Here is a 23582-nt window from a genome sequence, read left to right as displayed (position 1 = left end):
GCGACCCCGTAATCGCCTAAGTTAAAGAACACTCCGAGTGGAGAGCAATCCTCCCATTCGGGGGCTTAGCTGCGACCCCGTAATCACCTAAGTTAAAAACACTCCAAGTGGAGAGCAATCCTCCCACTCGGGGGCTTAGATGCGACCCCGTAATCGCCTAAGTTAAAAACACTATGAGTGGAGAGCAATCCTCCCACTCGAGGACTTAGCTGCGACCCCGTAATCGCCTAAGTCACAAATATGCTCTAAGCTCCGCCACAAATACAATGTTCCATCCCTATCCGCAAGGACGACGAGGCATCGACTGAGAACTACCTCTGAGCTACGCCACAAGTACAATGTTCTGTCCCTATCCGCAAGGACGATGAGGTGTCGACTGAACCGCGACTTAGCTCCGTCACAAGTACAATGTACTTACATTCGGCAAAGGGTGAGAAGATCAAGTCCACTCGGAACCGAAGGACAACCAGAAACAATTTAAAAACAAAGCAAAAACCATGATATTCAAATAAATCTAAGTTCAGATAAACCCTGCAAAAGTTCAGAACCGCAGCAGGCAGGAGTACTCAGGCATCAAGCCTGAAAGATTTTAATGATTACATGATCACTCGGCATTCCTAGGCAAATAAAGGTGGGGCATAATGTTTTTTGGTCACTCGTCAGGAGAAGGGCTGGCTGGATCACAGAAACTATCAAGATCAATGTTGTATACAATGCGAGTGGCAGCTTCAAGGAAAGTGTCCATGAAGGACTGGAAAGTGTGCTTCTTGGTGTTCACAACCTTGAGGGCCGCCAGCTTGTCTTCTTTGGCGTCTTTGTAGTGCACTCGGACCAACTACAGGGCAACATCAACGCCACAGCGAGCGGACGATTTCTTCCATTCTTGCACTCGGCTAGGGATCTGATTCAGTCGAGTCATCAACGACTCAAGATCTTGTGAAAGTTCCGCCTGAGGCCAGAGTTCAGCATCAACCCTAGTCATCGCCGCCTTCAGTCGGGCGAGATAAGCAACAACGTTGTCCATGCGTGATTCCAACTACAGCAGTTCATCGCAACATCATCTCTAACATGACAATTGATGGGGTCGATACCCGTCTCGACCCGCCCAGTCTCAACCTCAAAGTCCTGACAAAGTTTTGCATAGTCGGAAAAAATGGTGAGTCGACAGTATGACAAGACGTACCAATCGACAGCAACTAATCAGTCGAATGATAATACCTTCAAGCTTCAGGACCAGTTTTGCAGCAAGTTGTCCCAGATAGGACTCCAGCTCGCCCTTCTTGGCTTTGAGGCTTCCGACTTCATTGGTTAAGTTCTCCTTGTCCTTCTTCAGTTGCTCGACCTCCCGATTGGCCTCGGAGACGGCAATCTTCAGCTTCGAGTTCTCCTCTTCTAACTTGCTGACTAAAGCCAGCTTCTTGTCCGCAAGCACTATCTTCTCTCGCGCCTCCTTCTGAGCTGCAGTAAGATCCTGATCCTTCTTCTCCAGAGCCTCCTTCATTTTCTCTAAAGAAATAACATTCTTCAGACGAGCTTGAAGTTGACGGTTTTCACTACGCACATCTGTTCGAGTGAAGTCACTCGGTTCAAAGAGACTAAAAGGAGAAACACGGTAGATTGCGAGTCACAAGGTGGACAGTTGATGATTGGTTACCTCCCATGATAGCCGCTTCGTCCTGAGCAGTCTTGAGGTTCTTCTTGGCCAGCTCCAGATCAAGACTAAGGCTGATTTGGTTCTTGTTCAGTTCAGAAAGTTGAGCCCCAAGATCACACGACCTCTGCGGTCAGCAAACAAGATACGTCAGTCGTCAGAAAAAAAAGACATCCACAGTGAAAGTTACTCTATGACTACTGCCGAATCAAACATTCAACAGTAGTCTCGGGGACTACACCCAGTGGGTGCACTTAGCGTGCCCCCACTGGTTCGGTTCAACACTCAGCATGGTCTGTCCAGCGTGAGTTCAAAAAAAAGTAGATTTTCTGACCCCATCCGACTGCCAGCAGTTGACCGTGGTCACGGGGACTACACCCAGTGACTGCACTCTGTGTGCCCCCACTGGTTCGGACAAACACTTGACTCAACATAAGTCTAGTGAAGTGGAAGACCTATTAAACTCTAAGGCAGGCACACCCTAGTGGGTGATTGGATGTCAAACACAGACCCATGATAGTAGATGCACATATGGGCAGCAAAGCAACAACGGCAGTTTTCATTATTCAAAAGTTCAGTCAGGAATCAACTGACCTTAACGTTGGTCTACAGAGCGGTGCAAGCATTATAGGCCACCTGACTGGCCTCGTGCACCACCTTCACTTGCTCCATCACAAGATTCACCTGGCAAAGAGCCTTCCCTGGCGGCACTTGGCGAGTCGTCTAGAGTTTGGTACGCAACAAAGATCGATGGTGTCAAGGAAGTCGAAGTAACCTCTGGGTCGGATGCATGGAGTTTTACTGGAGCAGCAGGGGTCTAAGCAGTCGACCCTGATGAGCGATCAGTCGACAACGGGTTAGCGAAAGTGGCGTTGGTCCGAACCGGATCTCCGGATCGCTCGACCACCATCTCAAGCACCAGCGTCGACTGAGGGACCTGAACCTCAGGCGCTATCCCGCTCGAGCCCTTGCCCCTCCTCCTCCTCTCCCTCAGAAGCACTTCTTCTTCATCATCATCTGGAAGAACGACAACGTCTCGTGGAGTTGCAACAAAAGGAAAACATCAGAAATTCAACTGGCCGACAACTCAATCGACAGAATAAATTCTAGTCGAGTGGACTTACCAGCCCTGGAGGTGGCCGCGTCATCGGCTTCCTCATATCCTGGGGCCTTGCCAACGTCCATATCAGTCGCAACAGAGGTTGGGCTAGAAACGTGCACGATCCATTTGGTCAGAACAGAAGAGTCAATCGGTAGAGGAAAACACAGAAAGGAACACTCACCCAGAGGCAACAGGAACATCCATCTTAATCCTGGGCAGAGTCTTCCGAGCTTTTGGAGGAACGACCTTGGGCTGCTTGGCGACTTTTTCCGTCGGCTCCGGGGTCAAAGTCCAAGTGCGCTTCTGCGCTTGGGTGCTTGGGGCCACGGTCTTACTGCGCCCACCCGCTGGATCATGGAGTAGCTTGGATCGATGTTCTGAGCGAGGTGGTGATTCGACCATCTCTTTGTCGTCCGACTCGTCGCTCTCCTCTTCGTCCTCATCATCTGTAGATTGCCAATCGCCGCTCTCCTCCGCGCTGTATTCTCCTTCCTGGTCTTGCTCTAGAGCCTGTTCACCATTGGGCATCGAGTACATCTCAGTATAAACCTACAAGAACAGAAGTCGAGCGAACGTCAGTCGGATTCAAAGATAGTCGAAAAATGTACCCAAATACAGTCGGTGGCAGAGACCGAACCTTGTCTGGCTGGTTGCTATCACTAAAGGGGTCGACTCTCCTGGCGCCTCTAGGGTTGTCGTTGTTTCTTGTAATACTCCTCAACCACTGGGCCACTGTCTTAGCCAGTACTTCCTCTGGATGAACCCGAGCGGTGTTGTTGGCTCCAGAATACATCCACATAGGGTGGTCACGAGCCTGGAGCGGCTGGATGTGTCGACTGAGGAATACCTCCAGCAAATCCATGCCAATGATGCCTTGATTGATCAATTGAACCACCCTCTCAACTAGCATGTTTGTTTCCACACTCTCAGCGGTAGTCACTTTCAGCGAGGAAGGAGTCTGAACACGATCAAAGGTGAAATGGGGAAGTCCAGTCGACTGGCCTGGAGTTGCGAGGTCCTGGCAGTAGAACCAGGTCGACTGCCAGCCTCTGACCGACTTAGGAAGGGTCATGGAAGGGAAAGAGCTCCTCTACCTCTTCTGGATACCCAAACCCCCACACATCTGGATGACATGTGTTTTCTCATCACTCGTATTTGCTTTCTTCACCGACTGAGAGCGGATAATGAAAATGTGCTTAAAAAGACCCAAGTGTGGTCGACAACCCAGAAAATTCTCGCACATGGACATGAATGCAGCAAGGTATGTGATGGTGTTGGGAGAAAAGTGATGGAGTTAGGCTCTGAAGAAGTTCAGGAAACCCCAGAAAAAGGGGTGCGGAGGGAGTGAGAAACCCCGGTCGACATGGGTGGAAGGAAGAACACACTCACCCGGTCGCGGCTGCGGCTCCGTCTCCCCCTCCGGCAACCGCGCAGCACCAGCGATGATCAGTTCGGACTCCACCAGCTCGTCCAAATCTTCCTGTCGAAGCGAGGATCGGATCCAATCGCCCTGGATCCAACTCGGTGGCAGCGCCAATCGCGACAGCGACCCTCGATTCTGCTTCTTGCCTTTCGCCGCCCCCGTCGCCTTCTTCGCGCGTTCCAGCACCGCCGTCTTGTCCTTCACCATGGTGGCAGAGCGGCGGCGTCGAGAGCAAAGGAGCCGGATGCAGTGGAGAAGCAGAGGACAAGGGGAGAAAATGGACGCGCACAGTGCAGGCGCCTCGGCTCCGTCGCCTTTTAAAGGCCCACTTCCGACTAGCCGACGCGTGGGCCCAGGCGATCCTGTCAAATCCCGCAACAGTCGCGCGATGGGTACATGGCGAAAAAGGTGGCACGGGGATCGAGGCGCTCCTGTCTATCCATCCCTCTTACCACGACACGCTCCGTCCCGCGCGCTTCCCTAAAATGTCGAATCCCATGAGATCTGGTATACGCCGTAACCAATCGCGCCAAAGATTCCGTGCCCAAAAACAACACTCGACGGATGATGTTATCAATTCACTCGGCAACTTTCTGAATCGATCAAGGCGACTGAAGCGAAGCTGAAGTTCCAACATGCGTCTTTCGTCCTGCGTAAATACTTGTGAAGCGCAAGGGTCGAAGCAAGATCAACTTCAATCTTCTTTCCACTCGGACCTTAATCCATTCGGGGGGCTAATGATGAGGATACAGACCTAGGGTAGGGTCATAGGCCTGACCTATACGCCCTACCCAAGGTCACTACCCTAGAAGCAAAGAAGCTCAAGAGACAACAGGGAGTACCCAATAAAGGTGTCAAGTGCAATCCACTCGACCAATGAACCACTCGGGTACCCCTCCTTCCCAAAGTCACACGACAAGTCAACCACTCGACCATACAAGAAACCACTCGACCTACTGAAGACCAGGAGTCACTCAGAACAACAACGACAGGCATTCACTCCGTAGTCTTTAAGGTCATTTAAGGCACTTAAGGCTGGCGTTACCAGTAACGCCCCAATCTTTATGTACATTGAACCCTCTGTAACGGGGGATGGCTGTGGTCCTGGCGAACTCTATATAAGCCACCCCCCTCCTCTGGCACAAGGTTTCGCACCCTCTGTAACACACACACACTCATATATTCCAGTCGACCGCCTCCGGGCACCAAGACGTAGGGCTTTTACCTCCTCCGAGAGGGGCCTAAACTTGTAAACACTTGCGTACAATATTGCTGTAGCTAGGACCTTGCCTCCTCATTCGTACCCCCTATACTTACTGTCAGACTTAGTACGACAACACCTGCCACGATGTCGTCGACCTCACCCGAGTTTCTCCATCGACATAAGCATCCACCAAACCAGACATCACGACTCCTAACCGTCTTTTGCCACCTCAGATCTCCTTCCCTGCCGCTGGCACCCACCGCAATAGGATCACCATCATCGACTCAGCATATGAACCTGAGGAGTACACGGGTCCACAAGAGAGGTCGCACTCTGATGCGGATCATCCTATGGTCATCCCCATGGACCTACCTTCGTCTCCCACGACACCACTTAGACCAATGAAAAGAGCCCATGCGAGATCTATCGAAAACGAGGTTAACTCTCTCCTTGTTGAACTCCCCTTTGACCCACTTGAGACATGGCTACTACCTCAAACGGAGATGCTTTGTGTGCTTAGGTACCAAGGAAGCAACCAAGGAGAAGTTACGATGCAAGATGGACACCGAGAGCATGAAGACACAATCTACCCAGCCTAGAAGGGCTGGTAAAACCGCCCATGTATCGTCCAACAACTACCCGAGCGGTACAACCGCTTGACTACCGCCCAATTACTGGTCCACCTTCTGTAATCGAGCGGTGCAAGGCCGGTACAACACCGGTTTATCCCCGTAACATCAGGAAGACCGGTACAGCCGCTCCAAACACTGGTACTACCACTACCCCCTCTCGTGAGCACCTCCAGGGACCAGCACCTGAGCTCCCAGCGGTTCAACCGCCCCCATGACCGGTACAACGGCCCTGCCTACGCGTAGTGAAAGGGGTTTCACCCCATGTATCTCCCACTTACCCCTTGGACTATATATACTTGTCCCCTAGCTCAGTATTAGGGATAGCATTGGTTTTGCTCATATTTGAGATAGAGCTTTGCTCATCCACTTGGTTACTTCTCCATCGGAGTTCATGACCTCTTCGGAGAAGATCCCCCAAGCGGATTGAAGACCCCTCCATGGGAAGACCCTTCAAGACCTCCTCACGAAGAAGACCTTTTGTATCGTCCTTTGTTGACTTTTAACCGTGTATCACTGTTTGTGTTTCGAGGATCTAGCATATGTGTGACCTGATCTTGTTGGTTGAGTGATTTCTCTCGTGTTTCCCCCTCATGTTCCCCTCGTTTTTATCCTCGTGTTCTTCATGTTCTTCGTAGGATTTCTCCAATCGTGAAAGATCAGGAATCTAGGGTTCTACCCTACATCGTCTTTGGTATCAAGAGCCACGTTGATCATGATTTTGGAGCCCCTACCCTCTTTTTCTAGCCTAATTTTGTCGTGTTCTTCCCCAATTTCAAAAATCCCCACCAAAAATAGCCTCAATTTTTTTCGTGATTTGTTGGTGTGATGAAGTTTTGTTGTATTTGATCCATGGATTTTCTTTGCCACGAGTGGATCTAGCTCCAGCTCAAGTTTCACCTCTTTCCATCCATGAAATCCACCCAAATTTGCCCCCAAAATCATCCATTTCCGCCCCAATTTCGCCCCGATTCGGATCTCAGAGTTTTCCCGACAGGAGCGGTACTACCGCCCTCTCCAAGCGGTACTACCGCTGGGATTCACAAGCGGTACTACCACCCTTCCAAGCGGCACAACCGTCCCTTCGAGTTTCAGCTTTGGCTGCTTGACAGTTTTCCCCATAACTTCCACATCTAGAGTCCGATTTTCGCGTTCTTTAGCTCGTTGAGAAGCTATTGACATTCCCCATCCACCTAGATAGATTCCAAGATCATTTGACACCATAAATTTTCCGAACTTTGACCAACTTCCGCAACTTAACCCATTTTGTTTCCCATAGCATTTGTGGTTGTTTGATTTGTGATTCAAGTCTCCTAAAGTGTTTCAGCTACTTAGGGATGGTTGCTTCTTCATCAACCACCTCCACCACTTTCCGCAAGCACCACTATCGCTTACCCGCTATCAACCCCAACAATTTTGACACATTTTGGTCTTTGAGAATTTGAGTTGTGGTTCCCGTGTCCTATTGTGTTTCGGCTATATAGGTACGGTTCGACATCAACATCACCACCGCTCATCTTCGTCAAGGAGTCGTCAGAGCCAAGAACTGTCCTTGCTTACAAATGACTACCTCGACAGTAACCTCGACGACATCTTTGTCTACTCATTGTCATTGCATCGACAACCTCATAGCCTCACTTTTGCATCGCTTACCCATCGAGACTAGCCTTTGAGTATTGTCGGCAACGTGACTTGTGCACATTAGTCATCATACTTCCCATAGCATACATACCATATCATCGTGGTGCATATCTTGGTATCATCTCTTGTGTCACAAAGTTTTCATCGCATACACAATTGCTATCTTGGTTCATGAAGTTTTGCATGAGAAAATAGCTCAAAAGAGAAAGAGCCAAACAATCTTTTAAGCAAAACGGGAAGATAAGCAAAGAGCTTATAAGCAAGAACCATAGCATCATACTACATTAAGATTGTCATACTCGATCATCTTGCATCATATCACCGGAATACCATCCATATAACATACTTGGGATAGAAGTCGTTGCATTTTTGCTTAGTAGGTTGTGCACAAGTTTCATATCCGCCTATTATGCAATCGTGCTAGCGTCTCTCTAGTGTTGTGCAACAAGAGCATTTTCGTGGACTCCACATTTTGGCTCATTCCTTGGTTGCACGACCCCACTTATCTATTTGCGTGTGTGTTTCCGTGTACCATATCTTGCTATTGGTCTACTTGTTGCATTTGCAAATTTGTGAATCTTTTCCAACATTATTGAGGCTCACTAACAATTGCATCAAATTTTGTGCCACCATCCTAACCGAGCTCCACCATAAGCTTTTGCTTGTGTAGGCGTGAGAATCGACAAGAATTGGTACCAATTGTGCTATTTCCTTGTTCCACATTTGAGTGATCATTGATCCATCTTCAACATCGGTCAAGGTACATTTGGTATAAGTTCTTCTCTTTCTCCCACTCACATATTTTCTTGGAATGATGGATAGGCCAAGTTCTTCTACCAACCCACTCTTCATCGAGCAAGACGATGACATGTCATCCTATGTCACCAAGAGCCACCTCTTCGGTGCACAAAGAGCTTTGCATCAACAAGCAATGAGCGACCGCATCGACAATCTCGCCACCAACTTGCGACTTTCCGAGCAACGAACAAGAGACTACTTCGACAACAAGCTCGACACACACAAACAAGATAACAATGCAAGAATGGATGAGATTCATGCCTTGTTGGTAAACCGCTCGTCGACCACTTCGTCCTACTCAGGATGGAGCCGCTCGAGTCGACACTCCGACGACACCCTCTCCGGCTCAAGTACATCGACATCGAACACTCTACGCCGAGCCACGCGCCAAGACTGTCAAGCAACTCGCAATCTCTACACGGCAATCATCCGCAAGAGCAATTCGACGAGCAAGCACATTGTCATCAACAAAACCAAGCTACTCTTGCACAAGCACAAGAAAGGCAATGTCAACGTCACCAAGAGGAAGAGCGAGCGCGCCAACACCAAGACGAACAAGATGCTGAGGCTCAACGTCTTCAACAACAACAACGTGAAGCACAAGCACTTGAGGCGCAACATGCCCTTCGAGAGTCAAGTCGAGCCGTCGCCAACCGCAACCGAGATACGCACAATCAAGAGGAAGCACTTTGTGAAGAAATCCAAGAGAGGAACTATCAAGCAAGAGCACATTGTCAAGTTCCTCAAGCCCCTACACAAGCTCGACAAGCTCCTCCACAACTCCAAGTTCATCAAGAGCATGATGACTATGGAAATCCTCCATGCCAAGAGCAATATGGGGTTGACATTCATCCACGTCAAGGGCGTCATCACCACCCTCGTCCCCAACACAATGAAGAGCAATGCTACGGCAAGCTCAAGTTCACCATGACCAAGTTCAACGGAAGCAATGATCCTGAAGAGTACCTTTCATGGGCATTGTAGGTTGGCAAAATCTTTTGCTTGCACAACTATGAGGAAGAGAAGAAGATCGCTATGGCATCCCTTGAGTTCCAAGACTATGTGCTTATATGGTGGGAACAAGTCCTTGAGCGCCGAGAGGCAAGAGGTGAACCACCAATCACCACATGGGATCAAATGAAGGATGTCATGGGAGCATGCTTTGTGCCAACCTACTATAGCCGCGACCTCTTCAAGAAACTCCAATTCCTCAAGCAAGGAACAAAGAGCGTTGAAGAATACTACAAAGAAATGGAGATTGCCATGATAAAAGCTAATGTCACGGAAGATGATGAGCAAACTATGGCCTGTTTCTTGAATGGCCTCAATTATCCCATCAAGAAGATTGCCGACTTCCAACCATACTACAACCTCATTGAGCTAGTACATCAAGCTACCAAAGTGGAACATCAAGTACAAGATGATGTCAAGTACGCCAAGTACTCTTCCAAGAGCTACGGCTTCTCCAACACCCAGGCTTCAACGACTCCAACAACTTCTACCTCAACCAAACCATCTACAAGCAACGGTGACAAGTCAAGTTATAAGAAAACTTTGACAACCTCAAGTCGTCCTCCTACTACAAGCAACTTCAAGACGCGAGCTTCATCATCTACTCCAAATGATGAGACCATCAAGACAAGTTCTGTCAAGTGTTTCACATGCAGCGACCGTGGCCACAAGTCCTTTGAGTGTACCAACAAGCTCACCATGATCCTCAACGACGATGGAACCTATGAATCCATTAGTGAAGAGGAGATCGAAGCCCTTGAGCAAGTGGCCATGCACCGGCGCGTGAACGTAGACGAAGATGATCAAGTATTTTGTGACGAAGATTTGAGCCCCACTCTCATCGTTTCCAAGGTTTTGACTCTTCAACATCAACAAGATGAAGACCAAAGATGTCATATCTTCCACACCAGGGCTGGCATCAACGGAAGGTCCGTCAAGGTCATCATCGATGGAGGTAGTTTCCATAACTTGCCAAGTGAAGAACTATGCTCCAAGCTCCACTTGGTCAAGATGAAGCACCCGCACCCCTACAAGGTTCAATGGCTAAGTGATTCCGGCACTATCCAAGTCGAGCATACTGTGAAAGTCTCCTTCAAGATCGGAGCATATGAAGACACTTTGAAGTGTGATGTCGTTTCGATGTCCGTTTGCCACCTCCTTCTTGGACGGCCATGGCAATTTGACCGAGGCGTCATCCACAACGGGTGTACCAATCACTATAGCTTCAAGATGAAAGGAAAGGAGTACGTGCTACGACCTATGTCTCCAAGTCAAGTGATCGGTGACAAGCAAGACACCCATCGTGGAGAGAATAGTGAGAGAGTGAACCACCACAAAAAGAGTGAGCGCCACAAGCCAAAATCGAGTGCCTCTGCGATGAGCAACAAGAAAAACTTAGTCCTATTTGCTACCAAAAGTGATATGAGAGAAGTGTGCGAGAACCCATCAAGTGTTATGCACTATGTCCTTTTGTGCAAGGACGAGGCAACAAAAACTAACACCTCTCACAATCTACCTTTAGTGTTGTCTTCTCTTTTGCAGGAATTCCAAGATGTTTTCCCCGACTAGCTACCTCCGGGACTACCACCTCTACGAGGCATCGAGCACCGCATCGACCTCATACCCGAAGCACCTCTACCTAACAAGGCTCCATGCCGCGTCAACCCCGAGGAAACTAAGGAGATCCAACGGCAAGTACAACAACTCATCGACAACGGTCATGTACATGAAAGCTTGAGCCCTTGTGCCATCTCGGTAATCCTTGTTCCCAAGAAGGATGGTACATTTTGCATGTGTTCTGGTTGTCGTCCTATCAATGTTATTATTGTGCGTTATCGTTACCCTATTCCACGATTAGATGATATGCTAGACGAGCTTAGCGGGGCCACCATCTTCTCTAAGATTGATCTTAAGAGTGGCTACTATCAAATACGCATCAAGAAGGTTATGAATGGAAAACCGCATTTAAGACCAAATTTGGCTAGTTATGCCAATTGGTTTATCCGAAGCACCCGGTACATTCATGCGAGTCATGCATTTTGTCTTCGACCCTATATTGGTGTATTTGTTGTGGTCTATTTTGATGATATTCTTGTCTTTAGCAAATCTCTCAAAGATCACGTCACTCATCTTAGAACCGTGTTGCAAACCCTTAGGAAAGAGCACCTTTATGCTAATATGGACAAATGCCTTTTTGGCATTGATAAGCTTGTTTTCTTGGGTTTTGTTGTGTCTTCTAAGGGTGTTCATGTAGATGAATCAAAGTTCAATGCTATTAAAACTTGGCACCAACCAACCAACTTGCAACAAGTGCGTAGTTTTCTTGGTTTAGCCAGTTTCTATCGTAGATTTGTGAAGGATTCTAGCACCATTGCTTCACCTTTGCATTCTCTAAGTAAGAAAAATGTGCTACATCTTGAGCTTGCGTTGGTTTTCCTCGAAGAGGAGAGGGTGATGCAGCAATAGTAGCATAACTATTTCCCTCAGTTTTTGAGAACCCAGGTATCAATCCAGTAGGAGGCTCCTCAAAAGTCCCACGCACCTACACAAACAAACAAAGAACTCGCAACCAACGCAATAAAGGGGTTGTCAATCCCTTCACGGCCACTTGCGAAAGTGAGATCTAATATATATAATAAGATAAGATAAATATTTTTGGTATTTTATAATATAGATGCAAAAATTAAAGATGCAAATAAAAGTAGATTGGAAGCAAATTTGATAAGAGATAGACCCGGGGGCCATAGGTTTCACTAGTGACTTCTCTCAAGATAGCATAAGTATTACAGTGGGTGAACAAATTACGGTCGAGCAATTGATAGAAAAGCGAATAATTATGAGATTATCTAGGCATGATCATGTATATAGGCATCACGTCCATAACAAGTAGACCGACTCCTGCCTGCATCTACTACTATTACTCCACACATAAACCGACTCCTGCCTACATCTAGAGTATTAAGTTCATAAGAACAGAGTAACGCATTAAGCAAGATGACATGATGTAGAGGGATAAACTCAAGCAATATTATATAAACCCCATCTTGTTATCCTCGATGGCAACAATACAATACGTGCCTTGCAACCCTTTCTGTCACTGGGTGAGGACACCGCAAGATTGAACCCAAAGCTAAGCACTTCTCCCATGGCAAGAAAGATCAATCTAGTAGGCCAAACCAAACTGATAATTCGAAGAGACTTGCAAAGATAACTCAATCATACATAAAAGAATTCAGAGAAGATTCAAATATTTCTCATACATAAACTTGATCATAAACCCACAATTCATCGGATCTCGACAAACACACCACAAAAAGAGTTTACATCAGATAGATCTCCACAAGAGAGGGGGAGAACATTGTATTGAGATCCAAAAAGAGAGAAGAAGCCATCTAGCTAATAACTATGGACCCGTAGGTCTGTGGTAAACTACTCACAACTCATCGGAGGGGCAAGGATGTTGATGTAGAGGCCCTCCGTGGTCGATTCCCCCTCTAGCAGAACGCCGATGAAGGCTCCAAGATGGGATCTCACGGATACAGAAGGTTACGGTGGTGGAAATTGTGTTTCGTCTGCTCCCTGGATGTTTTCGGGGTACGTAGGCTTATATAGGAGGAAGAAGTACGTCGGTGGACGCCCGAGGGGCCCACGAGACAGGGGGCGCGCCCTATAGGGGGGGGGCGCCCTCCTATCTCGTGGGACCCTCGGCTGCTTCTTGACTTGCACTCCAAGTCCTCTGGATCACGTTCATTCCAAAAATCACGCTCCCGAAGGTTTCATTCCATTTGGACTCCGTTTGATATTCCTTTTCTTCGAAATACTGAAATAGGCAAAAAACAGCAATACGGGCTGGGCCTCCGGTTAGTAGGTTAGTCCCAAAAATGGTATGAATGTGTCAAATAAAGCCCATAAACATCCAAAAGGAGTAATATAATAGCATGGAACAATCAAAAATTATAGATACGTTGGAGACGTATCAAGCATCCCCAAGCTTAATTCCTGCTCGTCCTCGAGTAGGTAAATGATAAAAAAGAAATTTTTGATGTGGAATGCTACCTAGCATAATTCTCAATGTAATTTTCTTTATTGTGGCATGAATTCAGATCCAAATGATACAAAATAAAAGTTCATATTAACATGAAAATGGTGATACTTCAAGCATACTAATCAAAGTAATCATGTCTTCTCAAAATAACATGGCCAAAGAAAGTTATCCCTACAAAATCATATAGTCTGGCTGTTGCTCTATCTTCATCACACAAAGTATTTAATCATGCACAACCCCGATGACAAGCCAAGCAATTGTTTAATACTTTAATAATCTCAAAATCTTTCAACTTTCACGCAATACATGAGCGTGAGCCATGGACATAGCACTATATGTGGAATAGAATTGTGGTTGTGGAGAAGACAAAAAAGGAGAAGATAGTCTCACATCAACTAGGCGTATTAACGGGCTATGGAGATGCCCATTAAGAGATATCAATGTGAGTGAGTAGGGATTGCCATGTAACGGATGCACTAGAGCTATAAATATATGAAAGCTCAACAAAAGAAACTAAGTGGGTGTGCATCCAACTCGCTTGCTCACGAAGACCTAGGGCATTTTGAGGAAGCCCATCATTGGAATATACAAGCCAAGTTCTATAATGAAAAATTCCCACTAGTATATGAAAGTAACAACATATGAGACTCTCTATCATGAAGATCATGGTGCTATTTTGAAGCACAAGTGTGGAAAAAGAGATAGTAGCATTGTCCCTTCTCTCTTTTTCTCTCATTTTATTTTTTTCTTTTTCTTTTCTTTCTTTTTTTCTCTTCTTTTTTTCTTTGGCCTTCTTTTTTTTTCTTTTGGGCCTTTTTTTCTTTTTTTCTTTCTTCTCTTTTTCCTTTCTTCTCTTTTTTCTTTCTTTTTGTAAAGTCTGAAGTCTCATCCCGACTTGTGGGGCAATCATAGTCTTCATCATCCTTTACTCACTAGGACAATGCTCTAATAATGAAGATCATCACACTTTTATGGATTTACAACTCAAGAATTACAACTCAAAGCTAGAACAAGATATGACTCTAGATGAATGCCTCCGGTGGTGTACCGGGATATGCAATGAATCAAGAGTTACATGTATGAAAATTATGAAGGTGGCCTTGCCACAAATACGATGTCAACTACATGATCATGCAAAGAGCAATATGACAAAAGTAATGCGTGTCATATGAACGGAACGGTGGAAAGTTGCATGGCAATATATCTCCGAATGGCTATGGAAATGCCATAATAGGTAGGTATGGTGGCTGTTTTGAGGAAGGTATATGGTGGGTGTATGGTACCGGCGAAAGTTGCGCGGCACAAGAGAGGCTAGCAATGGTGGAAGGGTGAGGTGCATATAATCCATGGACTCAACATTAGTCAAAAGAACTGATATACTTGTTGCAAAAATTTAGAAGTCATCAAAAACCAAAGCACTACGCGCATGCTCCTAGGGGGATAGATTGGTAGGAAAAGACCATCGCTCGTCCCCGACCGCCACTCATAAGGAAGACACTCAATAAATAAAATTGTGCTCCAACTTCATCACAAAGCGGTTTACCATACGTGCATGCTACGGGAATCACAACCCTTAACACAAGTATTTTTCATAATCACCTCAACTAGCATGACTCTAATATCACTACCTCCATATCTCAAAACAATTATCAAGCATCATATTGATCATAGCATCCAATTCTTTTTCTATGATAGTTCTTATTATACCCAACTTGGATGCTCATCATTCTAGGACCAACTTTGTGACCATAGAAAATACCATGCTGTTCTATAAGACTCTCAAAAAGATATAAGTGAAGCATGAGAGACTAGAAATTTCTTCAAAATTAAGACACCACCGTGCTCTAAAAGATATAAGTGAAGTACTAGAGCAAAAACTATCAAGCTCAAAAGATATAAGTGAAGCACATAGAGTATTCTAGCAAATTCTAATCAAATAGGCTTCTCCCAAAAGGTGTGTACAACAAGGATGATTGTGGTAAACTAAAAAGCAAAGACTAACATAATACACGACGCTCCAAGCAAAACACATATCATGTGGCGAATAAAAATATAGCTCCAAGTAAAGTTACCAATGAACGAAGACGAAAGAGGGGATGCCTTCCCGGGGCATCCCCAAGCTTAGGCTTTTGGCTATCCTGGAATATCTTGGGGTGCCATGGGCATCCCCAATCTTAGGATCTTGCCACTCCTTATTCCATAGTCCATAAAAGCTTTACCCAAAACTTGAAAACTTCACAACACAAAACTCAACAGGAAATCTTATAAGCTCCGTTAGTGAAAGAAAACAAAACCACCACATAAGGTACTGTAATGAACTCATTCTTTATTTATTTTGGTGTTAAACCTACTGTATTCCAACTTCTCTATGGTTTATAAACTATTTTACTAGCCATAGATGCATCAAAATAAGCAAACAACACACGAAAAACAGAATCTGTCAAAAACAGAACAGTCTGTAGCAATATGTAACTAACGCAAACTTCTGGAACTTTAAAATTCCTACCAAAATAGGAAGTCCTGGAAAACTTGTCTATTGAACAGCAGCAAAAATAATCAACGCAAAATCATGTTTCTGTGATTTAACAAAATTAAATTCGTGCGCGCAAAGTTTCTGTTTTTCAGCAGAATCAAATCAACTATCATCATAGGTTATCCTATAGGTTCTACTTGGCACAAACACTAATTAAAAGATAAAAACACATCTAAACAGAAGGTAGATGCAAGATTTATTACTAAACAGGAACAAAAACAAAAAAACACAAAGAAAATTGGGTTGCCTCCCAACTTGGGCTATCTTTTAACGCCCCTAGCTAGGCATAAAAGCGAAGATAGATCTAACGAGTGCCATCTTTGGCACTAAGTTCATAAGTAGCACGCATGATAGATTCATAAGGTAATTTGAATTTATTTCTTGGAAAGTGCTCCATACCTTTCTTTAATGTAAATTGGAATCTAATGTTCCCTTCCTTCATATCAATAATCGCGCCAATCGTTCTAAGGAAAGGTCTACCAAGAATAATAGGGCAAGAAAGATTGTAATCTATATCAACAATGATAAAATCCACGGGCACCAAATTTCTATTTGCAACAATGAGAACATCATTGATCCTTCCCATTGGCTTTTTAATGGTGGAATCCGCAAGGTGCAAATTTAAAGAGCAATCATCAAGATCATGGAAACCTAGAATATCACATGAAGTTTTCGGGATCGTGGAAACACTAGCACCCAAATCACACAAAGCAAAACACTCGTGATCTTTAATTCTAATCTTTATAGTAGGTTCCCACTCATCATTAAGTTTTCTAGGTATAGAAACTTCCAAATTAAGTTTTTCATCATAAGATTGCATGAAGGCATCAACGATATGTTTGGTAAAAGCTTTATTTTGACTATAAGCATGAGGAGAATTAACAACGGATTGCAACAAGGAAATACAACCTTCTAAAGAACAATTATCATAATCAAATTCCTTGAAATCCGAGATAATGGGTTGAACGCTATTTGGGAAAATTTTGTTTTTGCCACTCTAGATTTTGCCAAGTTTCCTTATGCCATTCTAGATTTTGACATTTCACTTTTGCCACTCTTTGTTTTTGACAATTATCATAATTGCCATTTTGTGGCAAAAGCAGAATAATTTTATTTCATTTTTGCCACTCTTTGCTTTTGACAATTATCACAATTACCACTCTAAAATTTTTGCTTTTGCCACGAGAATGGCAATTGTGATAATTGTCAAAAACTAAGAGTGGCAAAAGTGAAATGTCAAAATCTAGAGTGGCATAAGGAAAATTGGCAAAATCTAGAGTGGCAAAAACAAAAATTTCCCCCTTAAAGTTGCGACCTCTCTAATCCCACTTTTACCAAATTTAGCATCAATATCTAAAAACTCCGAATTCCTGGGACACCTTCTAGGCAAAGTTGATTCATCATCAGTCCCATAATCATCAAAATTCATATTGCAAAACATAAATCTAATAGGAGACGCATCAATAACTTTAAGATCCTCATCATTATTTTCATCTAACTTTTCTGGTTTAGCGACCATCTTATTGACTAAGGTGGCTTGCTTATCAGAAATTTTGGCTATAGCATTTTCAAGCCGAGTAATTTGAGCATTAACACCATAAAATTCTTTATTCATATCATCAAGCTCTTTGTTCATAAACCCCAAAAACCTTTTTGTTCCTTAAGCTCTTTTCTAAAGAAATTATTATGCTCAAATTGCAAATTCATAAAGCTTCTAATATTTGATTCAGTCTCTTCCATCCTTCTGATAAGGTGGTCAGGACCCTTAGGCGAAGCCATAAGGACAAACAAGCACACAAGCAAACAGAAAAAGGCAAGCGAAAGGAGAGGAGAAGATTGGGAAAGAGAGGGAAAATAAAACGGCAAGGGTGAAGTGGGGGAGAGGAAAACGAGAGGCAAATGGCAAATAATGTAAATGCGAGGGAGATGGGTTTGTGATGGGTACTTGGTATGTCTTGACTTAAGCGAAGACCTCCCTGGCAACGGCGCCAGAAATCCTTCTTGCTACGTCTTGAGCTTGCGTTGGTTTTCCTCGAAGAGGAGAGGGTGATGCAGCAATAGTAGCGTAAGTATTTCCCTCAGTTTTTGAGAAGCAAGGTATCAATCCAGTAGGAGGCTCATCAAAAGTCCCACGCACCTACACAAACAAACAAAGAACTCGCAACCAACGCAATAAAGGGGTTGTCAATCCCTTCACGGCCACTTGCGAAAGTGACATCTAATAAAGATAATAAGATAAGATAAATATTTTTGGTATTTTATAATATAGATGCAAAAAGTAAAGATGCAAATAAAATTAGATTGGAAGCAAATATGATAAGAGTTAGACCCGGGGGCCATAGGTTTCACTAGTGACTTCTCTCAAGATAGCATAAGTATTACGGTGGGTGAACAAATTACCGTCGAGTAATTGATAGAAAAGCGAATAATTATGAGATTATCTAGGCATGATCATGTATATAGGCATCACGTCCATAACAAGTAGACCGACTCCTGCCTGCATCTACTACTATTACTCCACACATCGACCGACTCCTGCCTGCATCTAGAGTATTAAGTTCATAAGAACAGAGTAACGCATTAAGCAAGATGACATGATGTAGAGGGATAAACTCAAGCAATATTATATAAACCCCATCTTGTTATCCTCGATGGCAACAATACAATACGTGTGTTGCAACCCTTTCTATCACTGGGTGAGGACACCGCAAGATTGAACCCAAAGCTAAGCACTTCTCCCATAGCAAGAAAGATCAATCTAGTAGGCCAAACCAAACTGATAATTCGAAGAGACTTGCAAAGTTAACTCAATCATACATAAAAGAATTCAGAGAAGATTCAGATATTTCTCATACATAAACTTGATCATAAACCCACAATTCATCGGATCTCGACAAACACACCGCAAAAAGAGTTTACATCAAATAGATCTCCACAAGAGAGGGGGAGAACATTGTATTGAGATCCAAAAAGAGAGAAGAAGCCATCTAGCTAATAACTATGGACCCGTAGGTCTGTGGTAAACTACTCACAACTCATCGGAGGGGCAAGGATGTTGATGTAGAGGCCCTCCATGGTTGATTCCCCCTCTAGCAGAACACCGACGAAGGCTCCAAGATGGGATCTTGCAGATACAGAAGGTTACGGTGGTGGAAATTGTGTTTCGTCTGCTCCCTGGATGTTTTCGGGGTATGTAGGCTTATATAGGAGGAAGAAGTACGTCGGTGGACGCCCGAGGGGCCCACGAGACAGGGGGCGCGCCCTATAGGGGGGGCGCCCTCCTATCTCGTGGGACCCTCGGCTGCTTCTTGACTTGCACTCCAAGTCCTCTGGATCACATTCGTTCCAAAAATCATGCTCCCGAATGTTTCATTCCGTTTGGACTCCGTTTGATATTCCTTTTCTTCGAAATACTGAAATAGGCAAAAAAAACAGCAGTACAGGCTGGGCCTCTGGTTAATAGGTTAGTCCCAGAAATGATATAAATGTGTAAAATAAAGCCCATAAACATCCAAAAGGGGTAATATAATAGCACGGGACAATCAGAAATTATAGATACGTTGGAGACCTATCAAAATGCGCCTTTTGTTCGGGGACCATCCCAAGATACCACATTTAATGAGCTCAAGAATTTGCTTACTCATGCTCCCGTGCTTGCATTACCCAACTTTGACAAACCTTTCGAAATTCATTGTGATGCTAGTAGTAATGGCATAGGAGGTGTGTTAACACAAGAGACGCACCCCATAGCATACTTTAGTGAGAATTTTCCGGAGCACAAGTCAATTATCCCATCTATGACAAAGAGCTCTATGCTTTAGTGCGAGTTTTGCGTGAATGGGAACATTATCTTCGTGCTCATGAATTAATCATTCATACCGATCACGAAACGCTTAAATATCTTAAGGGTTAAACTAAGTTGAACAAGCTTAATGCTAAGTGGAGTGAATTCATTGAGTCATTTCCTTATGTCATCAAGCACATCAAAGTTAAGGAAAATGATGTGGAGGATGCTCTTTCCCGCATATGCATGCTTGTCACTAAACTTGAATTGATTGTCATTGGCTTTGAGCACATAAAAGACTTGTATGTGCATGATCGTACTTTTGCTATTCCTTATGCCAAGTGTTTGATGCATACATCTTGGGAATGCTACTACCTCAAGGATGATTATCTTATGAGAGCTAACAAACTATGTATCCCTGAGTCTTCTCTTCGTTTGTTACTTTTGCAAGAGGCTCATGGAAGAGGACTAATGGGACACTTTGGACGCGACAAGACATCCGCCACGCTCTCCAAGAACTACTTTTGTCCCAAGATGTTTCGTGATGTCTCACGCTTCACCACTTGATGCTTGACATGTCGCAAAGCTAAGTCAAAATCTCAATCCCATGGTCTTTATATTCCCCTTCCAATTCCATATCATCCATGGGAAGATATTAGCATGGACTTTTTGCTTAGTTTACCTAGAACTAGAAATGGCAAAGATTCCATGTTTGTTGTTGTGGACCGATTCTCTAAGATGGCTCATTTCATACCATGCAACAAGATAGACGATGCTTCACATATTGTAAATCTTTTTTGTAGAGAAATCCTGCGCCTCCATGGAGTCCCAAAGACGATTGTCTCGGACCGCGACGTCAAGTTCTTGAGTTACTTTTGGAAGACTCTATGCGCCAAGCTCGGAATCAAGCTCTGTTCTCTTCGGCATACCATCCTCAAACCAACGGCCAAACGGAGGTGACGAACCGTACGCTATCCACTCTACTACGCGTGTTGATCAAGAGGAACATTAAGGAGTGGGAGGAGTGTCTACGCATCGTCGAGCACGCCTACAACCGAGCAAGACATTCAACTACCGGCAAGTCCTCCTTCGAGGTCGTCTATGGTTTCAACCCATTGTCCCCATTATACATTCTCCCTTTACCTATACAAGAGCGCCTCAACATGGACGTGAGTGCACAGGTGACCTACCTCAAGAAGATGCATGAAGATACAAGGCACACCATCGAGCGCCAAGTACAATGACTCGCGACCAAGCTCAACATCAACAAGCAACCCATGATCGACATTGGAGATCTCGTGTGGCTACTCCTTCGCAAGGAACGCTTCCCCAATGAACACAAGTCCAAGCTTCTACCTCAAGCCGACAGACCATTCAAGGTGCTAGCATGCTACAACAATAATTCATACAAGATTGATCTCCCACGCGACAAGTACAACGTGAGCAACGTCTTGACATAAAGGATCTCTCTCCCTACCATGGTGATGAGGTTTTCGATCCGAGGTCAGATCTTTCCCAAGGGGGGTAGATGATGCAGAGCATCCTACGGTCATCCCCAGTGACCTACCTTCGTCTCCCATGACACCACTTGGACCAATGACAAGAGCCCATGCGAGAGCTATCGAAAACAAGGTTAACTCTCTCCTTGTTGAACTCCCCTTTGACCCACTTGAGACATGGCTACTACCTCAAATGGAGATGCTTTGTGTGCTTAGATACCAAGGAAGCACCAAGGAGATGTTACGATGCAAGATGGACATTGAGAGCATGAAGACAATCTGCCCAACCCAGAAGGACCGATATAACCGCCCATGTACCGCCCAACAACCGCCTGAGCGGTACAACCGCTCGACTACCGGTCCAGCTTCTGTAATCACGCTGCCTGCACGCAGTGAAAAGGGTTTCACCCCATGTATATCCCACTTATCCCTCTGACTATATACAGTTGTCCCCTAGCTCCATATTAGGGTTAACATTGGTTTAGCTCATATTTGAGATAGAGCTTTGCTCATCCACTTGGTTACTTCTCCATCGGAGTTCACGGCCTCTTCGGAGAAGATCCCCCAAGCGGATTCAAGACCCCTCCATGGGAAGGCCCTTCAAGACCTCCTCACGGAGAAGACCTTTTGTGTCGTCCTTTGTTGACTTTGAATCGTGTATCACTCTTTGTGTTTGGAGGATCTAGCATATTGAAAGTGCAACTATCCCTAGGTGGTTTTGGTAATTCATAACAACATATAGATCATTGAGCTAATGCTATTCCAAGACTATTATTTCAGGAAAGCTCAATGAATGGCATGGCATGGATGATGAAAGTGGATCCCTCAAAATACTAATGACAAAGGATTGGCTCAAGATCAAAAGCTCAAGACTCTTCATTTTACATTTTAGTGATCCAAGATCACATTGAGTCTATAGGAAAAGCCAATACTATCAAGGAGGGATGAAGTGTTGCTTAATGAGCCTCTTGCTTCATGTGCTTGGTGATATGCTCCAAAAACCCTCAACTACTTTCTCACATCCACAAATGACCTAAACCTAAAGCCAAAATCGGTCACACCGATTCTTTCTATCCGGCGCCACCGAGTTCTAATGTCATAGCCACTGCCATAAACCCTAGGCAAATCGGTCCTACCGATAGGGATCTCGGTCTCACCGAGATGGGATTGTAATCTCTCTGTTTCCCTCCGTAACGTTTCGGTCTAACCGAAGTGAGCGATCGGTCCCACCGAGATTGCAATGTAAACTCTCTGTTTCCCTTTTGTAACATTTTGGTCTCACCGAAAAGAGCAAATCGGTCCCACCGAGTTTACCTGACCAACTCTCTGGAAAGCTTATTACCAAAATCGGTCTCACCGAGTTTGTGTGATCGGTCTTACCGAGATTACGTTATGCCCTAACCCTAACCAAATCGGTCTTACCGAGTTGCATGTCAGTCCCATCGAAAATCCTAACGGTCACTAGGTTTACTAAATCGGTCCGGCCGAGTCTGTTGAATCGGTCCCACCGAGTTTGGTAAATTGTGTGTAACGGTTAGATTTTGTATGGAGGCTATATATACCCCTCCACCTCCTCTTCATTCATGGAGAGAGCCATCAGAACAAACCTACATTTCCAACTTACCATTTCTGAGAGAGAACTACCTACTCATTTGTTGAGGCCAAGATATTCCATTCCTACCATATGAATCTTGATCTCTAGCCTTCCCCAAGTTGCTTTCCACTCAAATCTTCTTTCCACCAGATCCAAATCCTATGAGAGAGAGTTGAGTGTTGGGGAGACTATCATTTGAAGCACAAGAGCAAGGAGTTCATCATCAACGCACCATTTGTTACTTCTTGGAGAGTGGTGTCTCCTTGATTGGCTAGGTGTCACTTGGGAGCCTCCGACAAGATTGTGGAGTTGAACCAAGGAGTTTGTAAGGGCAAGGAGATCGCCTACTTCGTGAAGATCTACCGCTAGTGAGGCAAGTCCTTCGTGGGCGACGGCCATGGTGGGATAGACAAGGTTGATTCTTCATGGACCCTTCGTGGGTGGAGCCCTCCGTGGACTCGCGCAACCGTTACCCTTCATGGGTTGAAGTCTCCATCAACGTGAATGTACGATAGCACCACCTATCGGAACCACGCCAAAAACATCCGTGTCTCCAATTGCGTTTGAATCCTCCAAACCCTTCCCTTTACTTTCTTGCAAGTTGCATGCTTTAATTTCCGCTGCCTATATACTCTTTGCATGCTTACTTGAATTGTGTGATGATTGCT

The sequence above is a fragment of the Triticum dicoccoides genome, chromosome 7B (assembly GCF_002162155.2).
Source record: "Triticum dicoccoides isolate Atlit2015 ecotype Zavitan chromosome 7B, WEW_v2.0, whole genome shotgun sequence".
In the NCBI taxonomy this organism is placed as follows: domain Eukaryota; kingdom Viridiplantae; phylum Streptophyta; class Magnoliopsida; order Poales; family Poaceae; genus Triticum; species Triticum dicoccoides.
Note: the sequence above shows the minus strand (reverse complement) of the source record.